At 36.5% G+C, this 15,535-nt stretch overlaps 1 non-coding gene across 1 annotated transcript; it reads left to right on the top strand.

Moving 5' to 3' along the window:
- The first annotated feature begins 7,079 nt into the window (after nucleotides 1-7,079).
- On the top strand, nucleotides 7,080-7,183 carry LOC112715384 (small nucleolar RNA R71). The gene has a single exon (XR_003159667.1). It is a non-coding gene; the product is annotated as a small nucleolar RNA R71 (small nucleolar RNA).
- The last annotated feature ends 8,352 nt before the right edge of the window (nucleotides 7,184-15,535 follow it).

Below are 15,535 nucleotides of genomic sequence, written 5' to 3'. Positions count from 1 at the left end.
TATCTTCCATATGTTGTAGTTCACCGATTGAATAAAGATCTTCATTCTTTCTTTTCAGTAGTTGTAGTTCTTTCCATTGAAGAATGGAGGTATGTTATTGGATTGTCCTTCTGTCAGTGTATAACCCACCACATTGGAACCATTGTTGCTTGCCATCAGGATCTGTTCACCGAGCTACAAAGCTTGATCTCTTTGAGACCAAGCTCTGATACCAATTGATGGTTATTAGTGGCTAAGAGAAGGGGATTGTATCTTGGCCACCCCTTTTTCGAACTTGTGACTTGAGCTTTTCTTGAATAAAACTTAGTAGAAACAGAGAAAGAGAGAAACTTGTGATAGTTCAGGAAACGAATTACTTTTGTCTCTCAAGTTAAGTAGAGCCAGAAACAGAGAAGATAAGAGAAGAGAGATTTGCACCACGATGTATCCTGGTTCGACTACTTAGTGCAATGTAGCCTACATCCAGTCTCCATCACAACTATGATAGAATTTCACTATAATTTTCACAAAATTATAGACGCTAATTTTTTCCTAGGATCTACCCAATCTTATCTGGGACAAGTCCAAATGCTAACCCAATCTAAACTTGACTAGGACTCAACCTAAATAGCCAAATGCTAATCCAACTTGCAAGGGAATCTCCACAGGATCATGACACAAAACAAAAATATGTACAAAGAAAATCTGAGACATTTTATGGATTTTTCTCCAGATTAAACTCACTATCTTTTACCTCTCATTTGCTTTTTCTTACAGACCTCACCATGTTTTCCTTTTTCAATGAGACTCAGACAGACTAACCTGAAAAAAAGAAAATACTAAATGAAAATCATGAAGGAGAAGAAATTTGAATAGTTTAGGTAGTTATGAGAACTGAACTCAGTGCTCTACTCTTTCTCTCTTGCCTTCAACCTTTGGTTGTTCACCCTTATTATAGAAAAGTGAAGCTTCCAAGGTTGAAATAAGTTCAAACTTGAAACTTTCTTCTTCTCCATCCTCAGAAATCACAATGGCTTCTTTAGTGATGAGAGAGAAGTATGAATCCTTTGCATGCAACTTACCCAATCTCTCTCATTCTTTTTCTTCAAGTTCCTTCATTCTTGACCGTTTGTGATTTCTTTGAACCCAAGTTTTGATTTAGATCGCGGATGATCTTCTGAACAAGGTTGACCTCAGTTTCTCCATCGTTGCTTGATCCATGCTTGAGGCTTGATAGATTTCTTCAAGGTGTGTTGGTGTAGTTTAAATGAGGAAATCACCTTTTGAAGATGCTCTGACTAGATGCAATCTTCTCTTTTATTGTAGCTCAAAAACTTGCTTAAACTTGATAACAAGCTTTTTGTTCTTCACCGAACTCTAGCACCAGACTTTTCTATTTATTTCTTTCTTCTTTTATCAGAGAATGACATAATAGATAAGAAAGAGGGATGAGAGAGAATATAGAGTTTGGCTTTCGGTGGAAGTGGTGGACGAAATTGTGATTCATACTTAAATTGTTGTTCAAAATTGATTCCCAGGTAATGGATCCAAAAACTTGGTGCTCAATACCATGGTCTAAACATAATTTCACAACTTCGCTCAACTAACCAGCAAGTGTACTGGGTCGTCCAAGTAATAACCCTTACGTGAGTAAGGGTCGATCCCACAGAGATTGTTGGTATGAAGCAAGCTATGGTCATCTTGTAAATCTCAGTCAGGCGGATAATAAATGGTGATAGAGTTTTCGAATAATAATAGTAAATAAACTGAAAATAAAGATAGAAATACTTATGTAGATCATCGATGGGAATTTCAGATAGGCGTATGAAGATGTTGTGCTCCTTCTGAATCTCTGCTTTCGTACTGCCTTCATCCAATCCTTCTTACTCCTTTCCATGGCAAGCTGTGTGTAGGGCATCACTGTTGTCAATGGCTACATCCCATCCTCTCAGTGAAAAAGGTCCAAATGCTCTGTCACGGCACGGCTAATCATCTCTCAGTTCTCGATCATGTTGGAATAGAATCCCTTGATTCTTTTGCGTTTGTCATCACGCCCAACAATCGCGAGTTTAAAGCTCGTCATAGTCATTCAATCCCAGAATCCTACTCAGAATACCACAGATAAGGTTTAGACTTTCCGGATTCTCATGAATGCCGCCATTAATTCTAGCTTATACCACGAAGACTCTGATCTCATGGAATGGAAGGCTCAGTTGTCAGGCAAGGGCAACCATGCGTCATGCATCAGAAATCCAAGAGATACACACTCTAGCTTTCACTTGTAGAACGGAAGTGGTTGTCAGGCACGCGTTTATAGGGACAGATGATGATGAGTGTCACGGATCATCACATCCATTAGGTTAAAGTACGAATGGTATCTTAGAACAGGAATAAATCGAATTGAATAGAAAATAGTAGTAATTGCATTAAAACTTGAGGTACAGCAGAGCTCTACACCCTTAATCTATGGTGTGTAGAAACTCCACCGTTGAAAATACATAAGTGAAGATCCAGGTATGGCTGAATGGCCAGTCCCCAAAATATGATGTGAATTCAAAAATAAGGAAGAAGGACCTATGGTCAAAAGACCGAATGGTCAAAGACACTGAATACAATAGTAAGATGTTCTATTTATACTAGACTAGCTACTAGGGTTTATAGAAGTAAGTAATTGATGCAGAAATCCACTTCTTGGCCCACTTAGTGTGTGATTGGGCTGAGCTTGAGCTTTACACGTGCAGAGGCTTCTTTTGGAGTTGAACGCCAAGTTGTAACGTGTTTTTGGCGTTCAACTCTGGTTCGTGACGTGTTTCTGGCGTTTGACTCTAGAATGCAGCATGGAACTGGCGTTGAGCGCCAGTTTACGTTGTCTAATCACGAATAAAATATAGACTATTATATGTTGCTGGAAAGCTCTGGATGTCTACTTTCCAACGCCGTTGAGAGCGCGCCATTTGAAGTTCTGTAGCTCCAGAAAATCCATTTCGAGTGAAAGGAGGTCAGAATCCAACAGCATCAGCAGTCCTTTGTCAGCCTTCTATCAGAGTTTTGCTCAGGTCCCTCAATTTCAGCCAGAAATTACCTGAAATCACAGAAAAATACACAAACTCATAGTAAAGTCCAGAAATGTGAATTTATCATAAAAACTAATGAAAACATCCCTAAAAGTAACTATATCCTACTAAAAATTACCTAAAAATAATGCCAAAAAGCGTATAAATTATCCGCTCATCACAACACCAAACTTAAATTGTTGCTTGTCCCCAAGCAACTGAAAATCAATTAGGATAAAAAGAAGAGAATATACTATAAATCCCAAAATATCAATGAATATTAATTCTAATTAGATGAGCGGGACTTGTAGCTTTTTGCTTCTGAACAGTTTAGGCATCTCACTTTCTCCTTTGAAGTTTAGAATGATTGGTATCTATAGGAACTTAGAATTTCAGATATTGTTATTGATTTTCCTAGTTAAGTATGTTGATTCTTGAACACAGCTACTTTTATGAGTCTTGGCCGTGGCCCTAAGCACTTTGTTTTCCAGTATTACCACCAGATACATAAATGTCACAGACACATAGCTGGGTGAACCTTTTTAGATTGTGACTCAGCTTTGTTAAGGTCCCCAGTTAGAGGTGTCCAGAGTTCTTAAGCACACTCTTTTTGCTTTGGATCACGACTTTAACCACTCAATCTCAAGATTTTCACTTGGACCTGCATGCCACAAGCACATGGTTAGGGACAACTTGATTTAGCCGCTTAGGCCTGGATTTTATTTCCTTGGGCCCTCCTAGCCATTGATGCTCAAAGCCTTGGATCCTTTTTTTTTTACCCTTGCCTTTTGGTTTTAAGGGCTATAGGCTTTTTCTGCTTGCTTTTTCTTTTTCTTTCTAATTTTATTTTTCGCAAGCTTTTGCTTTTTCACTGCTTTTTCTTGCTTCAAGAATCAATTTTCATGATTTTTCAGATTGTCAATAACATTCTCTTTGTTCATCATTCTTTCAAGAGCCAACAATTTTAACATTTATAAACAACAAGATCAAAATTATGCACTGTTCAAGCATTCATTCAGAAAACAAAAAGTATTGTCACCACATCAATATAATTAAACTAAATTCAAGGATAATTTCAAAATTCATGTACTTCTTGTTCTTTTTGTATTAAAAATATGTTTCATTTAAGAAAGGTGAAGGATTCATGGAATTATTCATAGCTTTAAGACATAGTTACTACATACTAATGATCATGTAATAAAGACACAAACATAGATAACATAAAGCTTAAAAATCGAAAAACAGAGAAATAAGAACAAGGAAGTTAAGGAATGAGTCCACCTTAGTGAGGGTGACACTTTCTTCTTGAAGAACCAATGATGTCCTTGAGCTCTTCTATGTCTCTTCCTTGCCTTTGTTGTTCCTCCCTAGTGATTTTGGTGCTCCTATCCTTAGTTGCTCCTAATAATTGTGTGGAGGAAAATGTACCCCCTGAGGTATCTCAGAGATCTCTTGATTTGCAGTCAAATGCGCTACTACTGAGCTATGGATCCTTAAGATGAATCTCTCCATCTCTCATGACTCAGAGGTGGAAGCAATTGTCTTCCCTTTTTCTTCTTCTTTTTTTTTGAGGTTTCTCTGGCCTTAGGTGCCATCAATGGTTATGGAAAAGCAAAAAGCTATGCTTTTACCACACCAAACTTAGAATGTTGCTCGCCCTCGAGCAAAGAAGAAAGAATGGAAGGAGAAGAAGATATGGAGGAGAGGGAGATATGTGTATGTTTCGGCCATATGGGTGGGATTGGGTGGGGAAGAGATGGATGGATGTGAGTGGTGAAGAGGTGATGGGGAAGAGAGATGGTGAGTTGAGGTAGGTGGGGATCCTGTGGGGTCCACAGATCCTGAGATGTCAAGGATTTACATCCCTGCACCAATTAGGCATGTAAAACGCCTTTGCATGCAATTCTGGCGTTTAAACGCTAGATTGATGCTTGTTTTGGGCGTTCAGCGCCCAACTGCAGCATGTTTCTGGCGTTGAATGCCAGTTCCATGCTTGTTTCTGGTGTTCAGCGCCAGCTCTCCTCAGGGTGTATTCCTGGCATTTGAACGCCAGGATGTTACTTGTTTCTGGCGTTCAACGCCAGATCCATGCTCTGTTCTGGCGTTGAACGCCAGCCAGATACTCCTTACTGGCGTTTAAATGCCAGTAAGTCCTTCCTCCAGGGTGTGATTTTTCTTCTGCTGTTTTTGATTCTGTTTTTAATTTTAGTATTTATTTTGTGACTCCACATGATCATGAACCTAATAAAGAACAATAAAATAAAAATAAAATCAGATAAATAAAAATTGGGTTGCCTCCCAATAAGCACTTCTTTAATGTCAATAGCTTGACAGTGGGCTCTCATGGAGTCTCAAAGGTGATCAGGTCAATGTTTTAGACTCCCAACACTAAACTTAGAGTTTGGATGTGGGCATTCAACACCAAACTTAGAGTTTAGTTGTGGCCTCCCAATACCAAACTTAGAGTTTGACTGTGGGGGCTCTGTTTGACTCTGTACTGAGAGAAGCTCTTCATGCTTACTCTCCATGTATACAGAAGAATACCCTTGGGTCTTAAACACAAGGTAGTCCTCATTTAATTGAAGGACTAATTCTCCTCTGTTAATATCTATCACAGCTCCTGCTGTGGCTAGGAAAGGTCTTCCAAGGATGATGCATTCATCCTCCTCCTTCCTAGTGTCTAAGATTATGAAATCAGCAAGGATGTAAAGGCCTTTAACCTTTACTAACACCTCCTCTACTAATCCATAAGCTTGTCTTGCTGACTTATCTGCCATTTGTAATGAGAATAAGGCAGGCTGTACCTCAATAATCCCCAGCTTCTCCATTACAAAGAGTGGCATAAGATTTATGCCTGACCCTAGGTCACACAGAGCCTTCTCAAAGGGCATGGTGCCTATGGTACATGGTATTAAGAATTTTCCAGGATCTTGTCTCTTTTGAGGTAAAATTTGCTGAACCCATGTACCTAGTTCACTAATGAGCAAGGGAGGTGCATCTTTCCAAGTCTCATTACCAAACAACTTGGCATTCAGCTTCATGATAGCTCCCAAATATTGAGCAACTTGCTCTCCAGTTACATCTTCATCCTCTTCAGAGGAAGAATAGTCTTCAGAGCTCATGAATGGCAGAAGGAGGTTTAGTGGAGTCTCTATGGTCTCTATATGAGCCTCAGATTCCTTTGGGTCCTCAATAGGAAACTCCTTCTTGCTTGAGAGATGTCCCATGAGGTCTTCCTCATTGGGATTCACGTCCTCTCCTTCCTCTCTAGGTTCGGCCATGTTGATTATATCAATGGCCTTGCACTCTCTTTTTGGATTCTCTTCAGTATTACTTGGGAGAGTACTAGGAGGAATTCCAGTGACTTTCTTACTCAGCTGGCCCACTTGTGCCTCCAGATTTCTGATGGAGGACCTTGTTTCACTCATGAAACTTAAAGTGGTCTTGGACAGATCAGAGACTATATTTGCTAAGTTAGAGGTATTTTGCTCAGAATTCTCTGTTTGTTGCTGAGAAGATGATGGAAAAGGCTTGCTATTGTTGAGCCTGTTTCTTCCACCATTATTAAAACCTTGTTGAGGCTTTTATTGATCCCTCCATGAGAAATTTGGATGATTTCTCCATGATGAATTATAGGTTTTTCCATAAGGTTCACCCATGTAATTTACCTTTGCCATTGCAGGGTTTTCAGGATCATAAGCTTCTTCTTCAGAAGATGCCTTTTTAGTACTGTTGGATGCATTTTGCCATCCATTCAGACTTTGAGAAATCATGTTGACTTACTGAGTCAACATTTTGTTCTGAGCCAAAATGACATTCAGAGCATCAATTTCAAGAACTCCCTTCCTTTGAGGCGTCCCATTATTCACGAAATTCCTCTCAGAAGTGTACATGAATTGGTTATTTGCAACCATGTCAATAAGTTCTTGAGCCTCTGTAGGCATTTTCTTTAGGTGAATGGATGCACCTGCAGAATGGTCCAGTGACATCTTAGAGAACTCAGACAGATCATAATAGAACATATCTATCATGGTCCATTCTGAAAACATGTCAGAAGGACATCTTTTGGTCATCTGCTTGTATCTTTCCCAAGCTTCATAGAGGGATTCACCATCTTTTTGTTTGAAGGTCTGAACATCCATTCTAAGCTTGCTCAGCTTTTGAGGAGGAAAGAACTTAGCCAAGAAGGCCATGACCAGCTTATCCCAAGAGTCCAGGCTATCTTTAGGTTGAGAGTCCAACCATGCTCTAGCTCTGTCTCTTACAGCAAAAGGGAAAAGCATAAGCCTGTAGACTTCAGGATCTACTCCATTAGTCTTAACAGTCTCACAGTTTTGCAAGAACTCAGTCAAGAACTGGTAGGGATCTTCTGATGGAAGTCCATGAAACTTGCAGTTCTGTTGCATTAGAGCAACTAATTGAGGTTTCAGCTCAAAATTGTTTGCTCCTATGGCAGGAATTGAAATGCTTCTTCCATCAAACTTGGACGTAGGTGCAGTATAATCACCAAGCATCCTTCTTGCATTATTGTTGTTGGGTTCGGCTGCCATATCCTTTTCTTGTTCGAAAATTTCAGTAAGGTTGTCTCTGGATTGTTGTAATTTAGCTTCTCTTAGTTTCCTCTTCAGAGTCCTTTCAGGTTCAGGATAAGCTTCAACAAGAATGCCTTTTTCCTTATTCCTGCTCATATGAGAAAGAAGAGAACAGAAAAGGAAGAGGAATCCTCTATGTCACAGTAAAGAGGTTCCTTATTGTTAGTAGAAGAAAAAAGGGAATAAGAGTGAAGAAGAATGAATAATCCAAACACAAGGGTGAGGATAGAGGCAGTGATTTGAGATGAAGAGAGGTGAAGAGAGGTGTTAGTAAATGAATAAATAAATAGAATAAGATGAGAGATATAACTTTTCGAAAATAATTTTGAAAAGGAGTTAATGATTTTCGAAAATTAAGATAAGAAATAAAATTAAAATTAAAATTTAAAACAATTAATTAATTAAAAAGAATTTTTTTTTTGAAAAAGATGGAGGTATTTTCGAAAATTAGAGAGAGAAAAGTTGTTAGGTGATTTTGAAAAAGATAAGAAACAAACAAAAAGTCAAACAGTAAGTTGAAAAAGATTTGAAAATTAATTTTGAAAAGATAAGAAGATAAGAAGTTAGAAAAGATATTTTAAAATCAAATTTTTTAAAAAGATAAAATTTAAAAAGATATTATATAAAAGATAAGATAAAAATATATGATTAAAAGGATATGGTTAGAAAAGATTTAATTTTTAAAATTAAAATTAATTACTTGACTAACAAGAAACTAAAAGATAAGATTCTAGAATTTAAAGATTGAACCTTTCTTAACAAGAAAGTAACAAACTTCAAATTTTTGAATCAATCACATTAATTGTTAGCATAATTTTCGAAAATAAAGATAAAACTAAGAAAAAGATTTTTGAAAAATATTTTTAAATTTTCGAAAAATAGTAAAAAAAATGAAAAAGGTTTAATTTTTTTGAAAAAGTTTTGAAAAGATAAGATTTTTAAAATTTGAAAATTTGACTTGACTTACAAGAAACAACTAATTTTAAAAATTTTTGACTAAGTCAACTCAAATTTTCGAAATTTTGAGAGAAAAAAGAAAAAGACATTTTTATTTTTGAATTTTTAATTATGAGAGAGAAAAACACAAATATGACCCAAAACATGAATATTTTGGATCAAAACCAATGATGCATGCAAGAACACTATGAATATCAAGATGAACACCAAGAACACTTTGAAGATCATGATGAACATCAAGAACATATTTTTGAAAAAATTTGATGCAAAAAAACATGCAAGACACCAAACTTAGAAATCTTTAATGCTTAGACAATATGAATGCAAAGATGCACCTGAAAAACAATAAAAGACACAAAACAAGAAAACATCGAGATCAAACAAGAAGACTTACCAAGAACAACTTGAAGATCATGAAGAACACTATGAATGCATGAATTTTCGAAAATAGCAAGAACAAGATGAATATGCAATTGACACCAAACTTACAACATGACACAAGGTTCAAACAAGAAACACAAAATATTTTTAATTTTTATGATTTTATTATTTTTTTGTATTTTATTTTATTTTTTCGAAAAACATATAGGAAAAAGAAAATAATAAATTCAAAATTTTTAAGAAGAATTCCAGGAATCTTTCAATGTTTAGCCTAAAGCTCCAATCCAGGGGTTGGACATGGCTTAATAGCCAGCCAGCTTTAAGATATAAATCAGTCATACAACAGCTGATATTCCAATTAACTTGCCTCTATGCTGATGGTTGGAAGCCTCAATCCAAAAGAATTTGGATATGGCTTTACAGCCAGCCAGGCTTCAACATGTTACCATGAAACTCTAGAATTCATTCTTTAAAAATTTAGAATAATTTTCGAAAACAAAAGAAAAAAATTTTTAAAAAATATTTTTGAAAACTTTTTGAAAAGAAAATAAAAAAAAATTACCTAATCTGAGCAACAAGATGAACCGTCAGTTGTCCATACTCGAACAATCCCCGACAATGGCGCCAAAAACTTGGGGGACGAAATTGTGATTCATACTTAAATTGTTGTTCGAAATTGATTCCCAAGTAATGGCCCCAAAAACTTGGTGCTCAATACCATGGTCTAAACATAATTTCACAACTTCGCTCAACTAACCAACAAGTGTATTGGGTCATCCAAGTAATAAACCTTACGTGAGTAAGGGTCGATCCCACAGAGATTGTTGGTATGAAGCAAGCTATGGTCATCTTGTAAATCTCAGTCAGGCGGATAATAAATGGTGAGAGTTTTCGAATAATAATAGTAAATAAACTGAAAATAAAGATAGAAATACTTATGTAGATCATCGATGGGAATTTCAGATAGGCGTATGAAGATGCTGTGCTCCTTCTGAATCTCTGCTTTCGTACTGCCTTCATCCAATCCTTCTTACTCCTTTCCATGGCAAGCTGTGTGTAGGGCATCACCGTTGTCAATGGCTATATCCCATCCTCTCAGTGAAAAAGGTCCAAATGCTCTGTCACGGCACGGCTAATCATCTGCCGGTTCTCGATCATGTTGGAATAGAATCCCTTGATTCTTTTGCGTTTGTCATCACGCCCAACAATCGCGAGTTTGAAGCTCGTCACAGTCATTCAATCCCGGAATCCTACTCGGAATACCACAGACAAGGTTTAGACTTTCCGGATTCTCATGAATGCCGCCATCAATTCTAGCTTATACCACGAAGACTCTGATCTCACGGAATGGAAGGCTCGGTTGTCAGGCGAGGGCAACCATGCGTCGTGCATCAGGAATCCAAGAGATACACACTCTAGCTTTCACTTGTAGAACGGAAGTGGTTGTCAGGCACGCGTTCATAGGGACGGATGATGATGAGTGTCACGGATCATCACATCCATCAGGTTAAAGTACGAATGGTATCTTAGAAGGAATAAATCGAATTGAATAGAAAATAGTAGTAATTGCATTAAAACTTGAGATACAGCAGAGCTCTACACCCTTAATCTATGGTGTGTAGAAACTCCACCGTTGAAAATACATAAGTGAAGGTCCAGGCATGGCCGAATGGCCAGCCCCCAAAATATGATGTGAATTCGAAAATAAGGAAGAAGGACCTATGGTCAAAAGACCGAATGGTCAAAGACACTGAATACAATAGTAAGATGTTCTATTTATACTAGACTAGCTACTAGGATTTACAGAAGTAAGTAATTGATGCAGAAATCCACTTCCTGGGCCCACTTGGTGTGTGCTTGGGCTGAGCTTGAGCTTTACACGTGCAGAGGCTTCTTTTGGAGTTGAACGCCAAGTTGTAACGTGTTTTTGGCGTTCAACTCTAGTTCGTGACGTGTTTCTGGCGTTTGACTCCAGAATGCAGCATGAAACTGGAGTTGAGCGCCAGTTTACATCATCTAATCACGAATAAAGTATGAACTATTATATATTGCTGGAAAGCTCAGAATGTCTACTTTCCAATGCCATTGAGATCGCACCATTTGGAGTTCTGTAGCTCCAGAAAATCCATTTCGAGTGCAGGGAGGTCAGAATCCAACAGTATCAGCAGTCCTTTGTCAGCCTTCTATCAGAGTTTTGCTTAGGTCCCTCAATTTCAGCCAGAAATTACCTGAAATCACAGAAAAATACACAAACTCATAGTAAAGTCCAGAAATGTGAATTTATCATAAAAACTAATGAAAACATCCCTAAAAGTAACTATATCCTACTAAAAACTACCTAAAAATAATGCCAAAAATCGTATAAATTATCCGCTCATCAGGAAGCTACAAGAAATTTAATTGAAATGAAGTTGGGGTTCAAGTTTCTGAAAGTGGAGTTTTGGAGGTTTCTTTAAATGGGATTGGATCTTTGTTTGGACCTATTTGATTTCTTACTTCCTCATTAGGTTCAGAAACTTGTGATGAGGCTTGGTTTGGTTATGATAGCCCAAGGTGTGTATGTGTAGGCTTGATCATATGTTTCTTGGGCCAAACAACTTTTGGGCTGCATCTCAAGCTTTTTGGACCATTTTTGTTTAACATATTTTTCTGCACACTAAACCAAACAAATTACACAAAGAATCGATAATCATCTAATAATGTTTGTTCATCACATTAATCAAGGATTAGTTTTCCAAACTCAACACATACATATATTCTTGTTTTTCAGATGCAGGACACGAAACACCTCGCTGAGCATGTTGGAGGCTCTGCTGAAGAGAAGATCTACTTTTGAGTTTTGTATTTTGTACCTTATATATGTATATATGTGTATAGGTTTTCCACATTATGTATATTTGTATTTTATTCCTTCTAGAGATTGGCTTGGAGAAACAAGATTTTATTCCGTCTTTTGGAACTATTTTGGGTTATATGTATATATAATTATACTCTGGTCGGCCTTGACTTCGCAAGTTGAGTCTGAAGCTTGCTATTTGTATCTTTGGCACTCTATATCACGTGTATATTATGCTTTCATACGTTATTATCTATTTCTTTTACACTTAACCGTTTCAAGTGTGACGCGAGTTTCGTGCTCTATTTTACTTAACTTTTCTTCAAGACTCCTAGTTAAAACTTCTTTTCATATATGCCTATGTACGCATTTTACTTTTAAAGGTCGTAATACCTCATCACCTCTGATTTACGAACTTAAGCATAAAACTCTGTATGGTAAGGTGTTACAAAAAATGTTGGAGTTGGAGATGTAAATAGAGTGAAGGATCTACTTGCCAAAGAAGAATGGAGGATCACAACAAAAATTCAAGCATTTTTCCACCACATATTAAAAATACAATTTTACAAATGCAAATAAGCATATTGGGTAAAGAAAGACTCACTAACTAGCCAAATAGGAATGACAGAGAGTATAAGGTGAAGATAGAGTATCCCATAGAAAAAATAAGAGAAATAGTCAAAAGAAGAGACTCAAGCTCCAATAAGTGCATACTTGAATGAATTGTGGACAAAATTTTAGGAGATGCAAGTCTCCCAAAAAATAAAAATGTTCCTTTGAAATGCAATGCAAATTTTATTGCAATGAATACAAATATGTTCAAAACTAAAATTGCTACAAGCTAATGTGAAACATTTGTTTAGAAGTATAGGAAACAATACAACATATAATACTATTTTGTCCAAGAATTAGAGTAGTTTGGTTTGAAACCTGTGTACCAACAATCAATTTAGTCACATCTTTTGGTATCTAGCTTTTGTATACAATAAGGAGAATCCTGAGACAGGGTAAAGAGGTGCAAACAGAGACAACAAGCATTGAATAATTTTTATATTAGACAACTTGTCATAAATTATTTTTTCCAAAGACAAGAGATAAACCCAAAAGAGCAATAATCGTAACAAGAAATTTAGAAATATACTACAATAGAACCAAGGAGATAAAGGAAGAAAAATATATAATCAAAGATAAGAAAGGAGCTCAATACCTAAAGAGCCCCATCTAAGGAGCAGTTAAAAATGAATGTAGATGCATTCTATAGTTGCACAACATAAAGAGTAACTACAATAATCATCATAACAGACTGACAGTGAAGGATAATTACAAGCACTATAGCAAAATTCACATCAATTTCAAGCTTATCAAGAGAGGCTTATGCATTTAGAGAAGCACTAATTTTAGCTAAGAATCTATAACTAGGCAAAAAAATAATTGAATCTAATTATTGACCTCTAGTTCAAGTTGTCAAATCTAGAAGTACAATTGCTAAGATTGATGCCATTTTGAATGACATTTTCTGTAACATCCTACCACACAAAGACTTACGCGATAGTCATAAATCAAAGGTGCCGAGACATTACGACACCTAAAGGAAAAATATATGTATATATATATATATAGAAGAATAATATCATAACTAGGAGCCCATAAAGAAATTAAAACATAGAGTAACCGATACCCACACACGGAAAATGTTAACATGAGTAGACGTCATATACCATAGGTTTGGATAGAATTCATAATAAGTACTAGTCTCGACTGGTAAAGGAAGGCCGGATAGAGCATTGCAAACCAGAAGTATACAAAATAACATCCTATTTCTCCAAAATACAAACCTTTAAAAGGAATATATAATACAGTTTACGAAAGCGGAGAAAAAGTATTACATAAAACAAAATAAACTCCAAAAGTAAAGTCTTCTTCGCTTCCATCAACTGAATCCTGCACACTCAATGAGATGCATCACCTCCTGTATCTAAAAAACAACAATTTTCATGACGGGTGAGAACCCAAATGTTCCCAGTAGGATAATAGTTTCAAATAGAGACTATGTAAAACTACATGAACCCACTAGACAATCCTAATCTCTAATTTCACAAGGTTTAAGCCTAGGTTCCTTTCTAATCCAAACAAGATAAATAAACTAAATCTCAGCTTTTTCTAACACCTCTCATCATCTCAAATTTCCAATATCACAGTAAACCAATATTCAGTAATCAATTTAGTAATAGCAAGTACAAGTAATAAGATTCGAACACATTCAAGAGCAATTACAATAAATATGGCAGTTAGCAATTAGATAGAAATATTCACAAAGGTAAACCAAATATAATATGCACACTCAAACAATTTCACATAGATGCATATGATGCATGCCTGTCCTACTGTCTATGAGCTCACATGTCGGTTAAACTGCTAGAACCCAACACATCCGGTAGCTAACTCGGATATTGTCTCTCTTCTGTGCATCCCAGGAGGCATATAATCGAGGGAGTGTGCCCTGCCATATTCTCCTAGAGGAAGTCATTAGGGGAATAAATCGGGAGAAAGTGTCCTACCACTTTTCCTATGAGGCTGTGCCATACAGATCGAGGGATTAGCACCCTACCATCTTGCTAACAGAGAGAAAACATGGGAGAATATATCGAGAGATGAATGCCCTACCACCTTCACCATATCCACACCCGACAATATCCCTAAGATAGGTGTTACGTATCGCCGTCCTCATGGGGGATCATTCATTCTTCCCGTCTCAATTGAGCGTTACGTATTGCCATCCTCATTGAGCTATATTCACTATTTCAAGGTTAATTATTAGTTATTCAACTCCATACGGAAGTTAAAGAGGGTTACAACCACGCTGGAAAGGAAGAACAGAAAATAGAAATTCATGCGTACGCATCACCTATGCATACGCACGAGTTGAATCACACGTTCTGAGTGGTTTGCACGCACAGTCTTGTGTGTGCACACACCAGCCAGTTTTGCTAATTTTTTTTTTTTTTTGCAAAATCTGCAATTTCATATTTTATACTAGTTTTCAAATGTTCATAATTTTTGCTACAAATTCCATTTTTCTCTACGCTTAGACAATTTTAAAGCTATTATCGCTGGCTTTAATTTAAGATAGATTTCATACAATTTCTTGCTCTGAACTCCAAGTTATGACCCATCAAAATTGGTTAAAAATCAACTTTTACGAGATCTCATTTAATTGTCAATTTCACTAACTCCTCTATTCATTTCCTTTCAAAACCACCCCAAACCATTCCTCAACACTTATTTATTAACTCCTAACCATTCAAAATCTAATCAATCAATTTTTAGTACACTCTATCCTTTCCACATTATATAGCATAATCCATCACATGCGTCTATTTACAACAATAATCAGAACACATCAATAATCCATCCAAAGATTCATTATCTCAACAACAAATCACAACTTACCAAGATGGAAAAACCTCACCCAATCACAGCCTCCGACCCAAATTTTCATATCATAACCTTTCATAGGAAATTCAACATAATATCCATTAATTCAATCATGCACACATACATCACAACACCATCAATTTTTACCAAACTTTCCAAAACTTCAATTTTCAAATTCACAACATATCACATCATTCAACACGATGATACACACTAAGCCACATACCATCATAAACAATCATCATTCAACAATATGCTAGGGACTTTAACATAGGTTTTCACGTAACCTTACATAATATCTA

The sequence above is a fragment of the Arachis hypogaea genome, chromosome 1, assembly GCF_003086295.3.
Source record: "Arachis hypogaea cultivar Tifrunner chromosome 1, arahy.Tifrunner.gnm2.J5K5, whole genome shotgun sequence".
NCBI lineage: Eukaryota > Viridiplantae > Streptophyta > Magnoliopsida > Fabales > Fabaceae > Arachis > Arachis hypogaea.
This window is presented reverse-complemented; position numbering and strand designations above follow the sequence as displayed.